The following is a 7,159-nucleotide window of genomic DNA, read 5'->3' as shown; positions in this document are numbered from 1 at the left end:
ATTTACAAGGATGATACCAGAACTGTGAAGTTATACCTATCAGGAAAAGATGAACAGGCTGGATCTCTTTTCTCAATAGGCCTAATAGAGGTCTTTAAAATTATGAAAGGTTTTGATAAGAGTAGACACAGAGACTGTTCCCAAAGAGCTAAACTAGAGACCATCAAAAAAGGTTAGTCACCAAGAAATCAAATAGGGAATTAAGAAGAAACTTCTTTACCCAGAGAGTGCTGAGAATGTGGAGCTCGCTACCACAGGGAATGGCTGAGGTGAGTAGTATAAATGTATTAAGGGGTAACTAGATAAGCATATGAAGGAAAAGGGGATAGAGTTAGATGAGGAAGGAGGCTGGAGTGGAACATAAACGCCAGCATGGACTGGTTGAACCGCATGCTCTGTTTCTCTGCTGTATAATCTATATAGCATCTTCAGTCACGTAATTCCTGTCCTCACGTGTCGCAAAAGCAGCTGTGTCAGTACACCAGAGCATTGCAGATTCTTTCTCTACGGCACTGAGCTCTGTACTACCCATAAAAACAGCAGCAATAGAATCACTGAGCATTCGGTTACTGCGACTCTCAAGCAGCTGAAGGCATTTTCTTCATTGGCGATCACTTAGAAGAGTCTCATATTTCTTAAGTAGTAAGAACCACGCAAGTCCATTTTTGGGACTATTTGCCCTGTGTACATTTGCATCCTTCAATATTAAGTTGGGAATTATTTAGGATAGTCCGCCAATGGTGCCTCCCAGCCCTGAGAAATTATGCAGAGTTTCTCCAGCTACTGAGGACGTTTTGTTTTTACTTACAAACTTCACAATGCTTCACATCCAGATCAGATAAAGCAAATCGCCCTTTCAGAGCAAAGTTAGTGCTTCCGGAGAAGGAATTCAGGAGATTAGACGGCTGTGGTGCGGTTTTGCTTTCAAAATGCATTCCAACTGAGGGTGGCATCTTACCAACCTCATTGAGGCAACTCTGAATTCAAAATGAGTACTTCGGGTCGCTGTTGCCCCCGTTGCCATTAAAAACAGGGATTGTCCAATAATCCAAATTGTGGTCGTCTGTCTTAGATGTAGGCGTCCCAAGATCCATGGTTCACAGACAAGGCTGGATAACGTTTTGAAGTTCCTCACACAGGCAACCCGGTTTTTCACAGAACACGCTTGCTCTGCTGGAGGACCTTTGAAGCACAAAGACCATCCGCATGATATTTTGGTGAGAATTATGTTCGTTCATCTTAGGTCTGTCCATATATATTTCACGTTATTTTGGTTTGGATTCAACAGAAACAGCCATGGAGGACAGTGGCACTCCGCAGCTGTGGCTTCTGTCCAGAATGACAAATCGGAGAGTGGGCTAAATGGTGGGACATCTTCAATGAGTGGGGTCTTTTCCTGTGGGTTGGTCAAGCGTATGTCCTCCACTTTAGGCCGCTGCCATAGTGATGCGAAGTGATGTTTTTAAACATCCGGACAGTTTAAAAGTGTTCCTGCTGATCAATGACACCATCTTCCAATGAAGCCAAGATGAACGCATCTGATCATAGAGCTTTTTAAATTTAGCTTGTACTTTTTCCATGAATTTGGTATTTTTAATGTTTCCTTTGGCCGGCATTTGATGTATAAGTCAGAAGGACACTACCTTTTACAATGGGGTTGATGAAGACAACCTGATCAATTATTTTCCAATCCAGGTTAACCTCTGTTCACGGATGACGGGGTCAGGAGTTCAACAAGCAGACTGATAAAGATATAAATTGACATAAATCGGCAGTCAAAGTACAGCGAGTTTGGGAAGATTTCAAAATAGCACTAAAGTGATTGCCAGGTAGATTAGTTACCGTTTGGAGGTATAGTTTTTTGAATTTAAAAAAATAATTTTCTTACCAAAGAATGGAATAAGAACATGCCGTCTGGTTCAAGAGACCCATTCGTTCCACATTACCAGCCAATTTGCTCTGCCTACCAACAATGTTCTGGAAATTTCCTTCACTTACCTATCTTGACTTTACATGATCCATTGTACACCCTTAAACAGCTTCCCCTCTTCCTCTTGGATCATTGCCTTCATGGCATTAATGGCAGGAATAAGCCACCATAAGCTGGTTAGTTTGGATCAACTCTGTTGCCATGATTATTTTCCGACTAAGAGTTAAAATTATGCATTGGCGGACACAGCGCAATGACTACCTTCTGAGAAGAAGTGAGTTTCCAGTGAAATTCTTCTGCAAGAAAGCTTATCTGGAAATTTTTGTCGTGACAACACGGACGAAACAAGTGAACAAAAAGTCTTTATGGTTGGGGGCAAGGGGTGGGGGAGCTGCTGAGAACACATTGCAGCAAAGAAAAAAATGATCAATGTACTGAAAGGAATGAGCTGTAGACATATACTTGCCTAACATATCACTATGTTTAGCATCTCCTAACCTTTAGAGATTTTTTAAACCAATTTCATTCAAATGGGCAACATTGACCAGTTTATACATCATCCTTACATAATGCAGTATTGCAGACATGATTCCAAGAATAGGAACATTTAAAATATGCCATGTGTCAGTAGTGACAATGGATAATCTGCAATTGGACTTCAACATCAATTAAAATATCAGTTTAATCTCTTATTTAATAAATTGAAAGAGGCATTGGCAGCAGAAATATTGATTTTGATAGACTGAAAATGTAATGGAATGGAATGTGTTTTATATTCAGTCTGCCAAAGTCAACAATTCTCCTGCTGATTAATCTAAATTTATCAACATGTGAAAGATCTTGTTAATTATTTTGATACAAGCTGATACCCAGATGACAGTTGTATCTCAATGATTTCATAGCTGTTTGTAACAACGTTGGTTATCCTAATTATATCCAATCTTTAACCCTTTGCATAACCATTCTAAAACAAAGAATGAAATCAAAAATAAACTGCTGAGAAAATGTCTGAGAAACAAAATAGGAGATAAAGATGAATATGCAGCAGATGAAATACATTTCTCAATTACATACTTTCTATATTTGTTAAGACTGAACTTTAAAAGCAGTTACCTAAATATAAACAGGTAAGATGAAACAATCTGGGATCACAGGTTGTGGGGTAGGATTTGAACAAGATCTTCTGAAATAATTTTTAAAATGGTGAGCTCAGACTTTTTTGTTTTTCTTCCCTCATTTAACTCTGTCCATGTAGATGAGTTTTGAGTGAAAATTAGACCCATGGAGGTTAACAGTTACATCGCTACAGCAATGGTTGGAAGCATTTCAATGACAACCATCAGCTCATGATAATGGTTGCAACGGTAGCAAGCTTTCAGCAGTTGAACAGTAGACTTTTATATAAAAGCAGAACAGAATGACTGGTTTCAGTATCCTCCCTGTAGGGTTATACTGGTGCCATCACTGGTGAAGAGACTAGTAGGGAGACTAGTGCTCTTCTTGGCAGAGATACAGGTGGTTAGGCTGGTGCTGGGGAAAAGACTGGTGAAAAGACCAGTGCTGTTGCTGGAGAAAAGAGTGGCAAAGAGATTGTTGCTGTTACTGGGGAAAAGACTGGTGCTGTTACTGGGGAAAAGACTGGGGAAGAGACTGGGGAAGAGACTGGTGCTGTTACTGGGGAAGAGACTGGTGCTGTTACTGGGGAAAAGACTGGTGCTGTTACTGGGGAAGAGACAATTGCTTTGATTGGGGAAAAGACTGGTGCTGTTACTGGGGAAGAGACAGGTGCTGTTACTGGGGAAGAGACAGTTGCTTTGACTGGGGAAAAGACTGGTGCTGTTACTGGGGAAAACACTGGTGCTGTTACTGGGGAAGAGACTGGTGCTGTTACTGGGGGAAGACTGGTACTGTTACAGGGGAAGAGACAGTTGCTTTGACTGGGGAAAAGACTGGTGCTGTTACTGGGAAAAAGACTGGTGCTGTTACTGGGGAAGAGACAGTTGCTTTGACTGGGGAAAAGACTGGTGCTGATATTGGGAAGAGACTGGTGCTGTTACTGGGGAAGAGACTGGTGCTGTTACTGGGGAAAGACTGGTACTGTTACTGGGGAAGAGACATGGGAAGAGATTGGTGCTGCTTCTGGGGGAAAGACAGGTGCTGTTACTGGGGAAAAGACTGGTGCTGTTACTGGGGAAAAGACTGGGGAAGAGACTGGTGCTGTTACTGGGGAAGAGACTGGTGCAGTTACTGGGGAAAAGACTGCTGCTGTTACTGAGGAAGAGACTGGTGCTGTTACTGGGGGAAGCACTGGTGCTGTTACTGGGAAGAGAGTGGTAATGAAACGGGCACTGAAACTGGTGAAGAGACTGGTGCTGTTGCTGGAGAAGAGGCTGGGAAAAAGACTGGTGCTGTTACTGGGGAAAGGACTGGTGCCGTTACTGGGGAAGGGACTGGGGAAGAGATTGGTGCTGTTTCTGGGGGAAGGACTGGTGCTGTTACCGGGGAAGAGACTGGTCCTGCTAAAGGGGGAGAGACTGGGGAAGAGACTGGTGCTGTTACTGGGGAAAAGACTGGTGCCGTTACTGGGGAAGAGACTGGTGCTGTTACTGGGGGAAGACTGTTACTGTTACAGGGGAAGAGATAAGGGAAGAGACTGGTGCTGTTTCTGGGGGAAGGACTGGTACTGTAACTGGGGAAGAGACTGGTGCTGTTTCTGGGGGAAGGACTGGTACTGTAACTGGGGAAGAGACTGGTGCTGTGACAGGGGAAGAGACTGAGGAAGAGACTGGTGCTGTTTCTGGGGGAAGAGACTGGTACTGTTACTGGGAAGAGAGTGGTAATGAAATGGGCATTGAGACTGGGGAAAATACTGGGGAAGACACTGGTGCTGTTACTGGGGAAGAGACTGGTGCTGTTACTGGGGAAAAGACTAGTTCTGTTCCTGGGGAAGACACTGGTGCTGTTACTGGGGAAAAGACTGGTGCTGTTACTGGCGAAGAGACTGGTGCTGTTACTGGGGAAAAGACTGGTGCTGTTACTGGGGAAGAGACTGGTGCTGTTACTGGGGAAGAGACTGGTGCTGTTACTGAGGAAAAGACTGGTGCTGTTATTGGGGAAGAGACTGATGGTGTTATTGGGGAAGAGACTGGTGCTGTTACTGGGGAAGAGACTGGTGCTGTTACTGGGGAAGAGACTGGTGCTGTTACTGGGGAAGAGACTGGTGCTGTTACTGGGGAAGAGACTGGTGCTGTTACTGGGGAAGAGACTGGTGCTGTTACTGGGGAAAAGACTGGTGCTGTTACTGGGGAAGAGACTGGTGCTGTTACTGGGGAAGAGACTGGTGCTGTTACTGAGGAAAAGACTGGTGCTGTTACTGGGGAAGAGACTGGTGCTGTTACTGAGGAAAAGACTGGTGCTGTTATTGGGGAAGAGACTGGTGCTGTTACTGGGGAAGAGACTGGTGCTGTTACTGGGAAGGGACTGGTGCTGTTACTGGGGAAGACACTGGCGCTAATACTGGACAGAGAGTGGTGATGAAACGGGCATGAAGACAAGCGAAGAGATTGGTGATGTTGCTGAGGAAGACACTGGGAAAGAGACTGGTGCTGTTATTCAGGAAAAGACTGGTGCTGTTACTGTGGAAAAGACTGGGGAAGAGACTAGTGCTGTTGCTGGGAAAAAGACTGGTGCTGATACTGGAATGAGAGTGACAATGAAACGGGCATGGAGACCAGCGAAGAGACTGGTGTTGTTACTGGGGAAGAGACTGGTGCTGATACTGGGGAAAAGACTGGGAAGGGACTGGTGCTGTTACTGGGGAAAAGACTGGTGCTGATACTGGGGAAGAGACTGGTGCTGATACTGGGGAAGAAACTGGTGTTGATACTGGGGAAGAGACTGATGCTGACACTGGGGAAGAGAGTGGCCCTGTTACTGGGGAAAAGACTGGTGCTGTTACCGTGGAAAAGACTGGTGCTATTACTGGGGAAAAGACCGGGAAGAGACTGGTGCTGATACTGGTGTTGATACTGGGGAAGAGTGGCGCTGTTACTGGGTAAAAGACTGGTGCTGATACTGGGGAAAAGACTGGTGCTGTTACCATGGAAAAGATGGGTGCTGTTATTGGGGGAAGCATTGGTGCTGTTACTGGGAAGAGAGTGGGAATGAATTGGGCATTGAGAATGGGGAAGAGACTGGTGCTTTACTGGGGAAGAGAGTGATGATGAAACTGACGATGCTACTGGTGAAGAGACTGGTTCTGTTACTGGTGCAGTTACTGAGGAAGAGACTGGTGCTGTCACTGGGAAGAGAGTGGTGATGAAATGGGCTTTGAGACTGGTGAAGAGACTGGTGCTGTCACTGGGAGAGAGTGGTGATGAAATGGACTTTGAGACTGGTGAAGAGACTGGTGCTGCTACTGGGGGAAAGATGGGTGCTGTTACTGGGGAAGAGACTGGTGCTGTTACTGGGGAAAAGACTGGGGAAGAACTGGTGTTGTTACTGGGGAAGAGACTGGTGCTGTTACTGGGGAAAATACTGGGGAAGAACTGGTGTTGTTACTGGGGAAGAGACTGGTGCTGTTACTGGGGAAAATACTGGGGAAGAGACGGGTGCTGTTGCTGGGAAAAAGACTGGTGCTGTTACTGGGAAAATGACTGATGCTGTTACTGGGGAAGAGACTGGTGCTGTTACTGGGGAAGAGACTGGTGCTGTTACTGGGGAAGAGACTGGTGCCGATAGTGGGGAAGAGACTGGTGCTATTACTCGGGAAGAGACTGGTGCTGTTACTGGGGAAGAGACTGGTGCTGTTACTGGGGAAGAGACTGGTGCTGTTACTGGGGAAGAGACTGGTGCCGATAGTGGGGAAGAGACTGGTGCTATTACTCGGGAAGAGACTGGTGCTGATACTGGGGAAGAGACTGGTGCCGATAGTGGGGAAGAGACTGGTGCTATTACTCGGGAAGAGACTGGTGCTGTTTCTGGGGAAGAGACTGGGGAAGAGACTAGTACTGTTACTGGGGAAGAGACTGGGGAAAAGACTGGTGCTGTTACTGGGGAAAAGACTGGGGTAGAAATTGGTGCTTTTTCCGGGGGAAAATACTGGTGCTGTTACTGGAGAACAAACTGGTGCTGTTACTGGGGAAAAGACTGGGGAAGTGACTGGTGCTGTTACTGGGCAACAGACTGGTGCTGTTACAGTGGAAAAGACTGGTGGTGTTTCTGGGGAAA

This window comes from Heterodontus francisci, chromosome 8, assembly GCF_036365525.1.
Source record: "Heterodontus francisci isolate sHetFra1 chromosome 8, sHetFra1.hap1, whole genome shotgun sequence".
NCBI lineage: Eukaryota > Metazoa > Chordata > Chondrichthyes > Heterodontiformes > Heterodontidae > Heterodontus > Heterodontus francisci.
The sequence above is the reverse complement of the archived record's forward strand: the minus strand, read 5'-3'. Positions refer to the sequence as shown.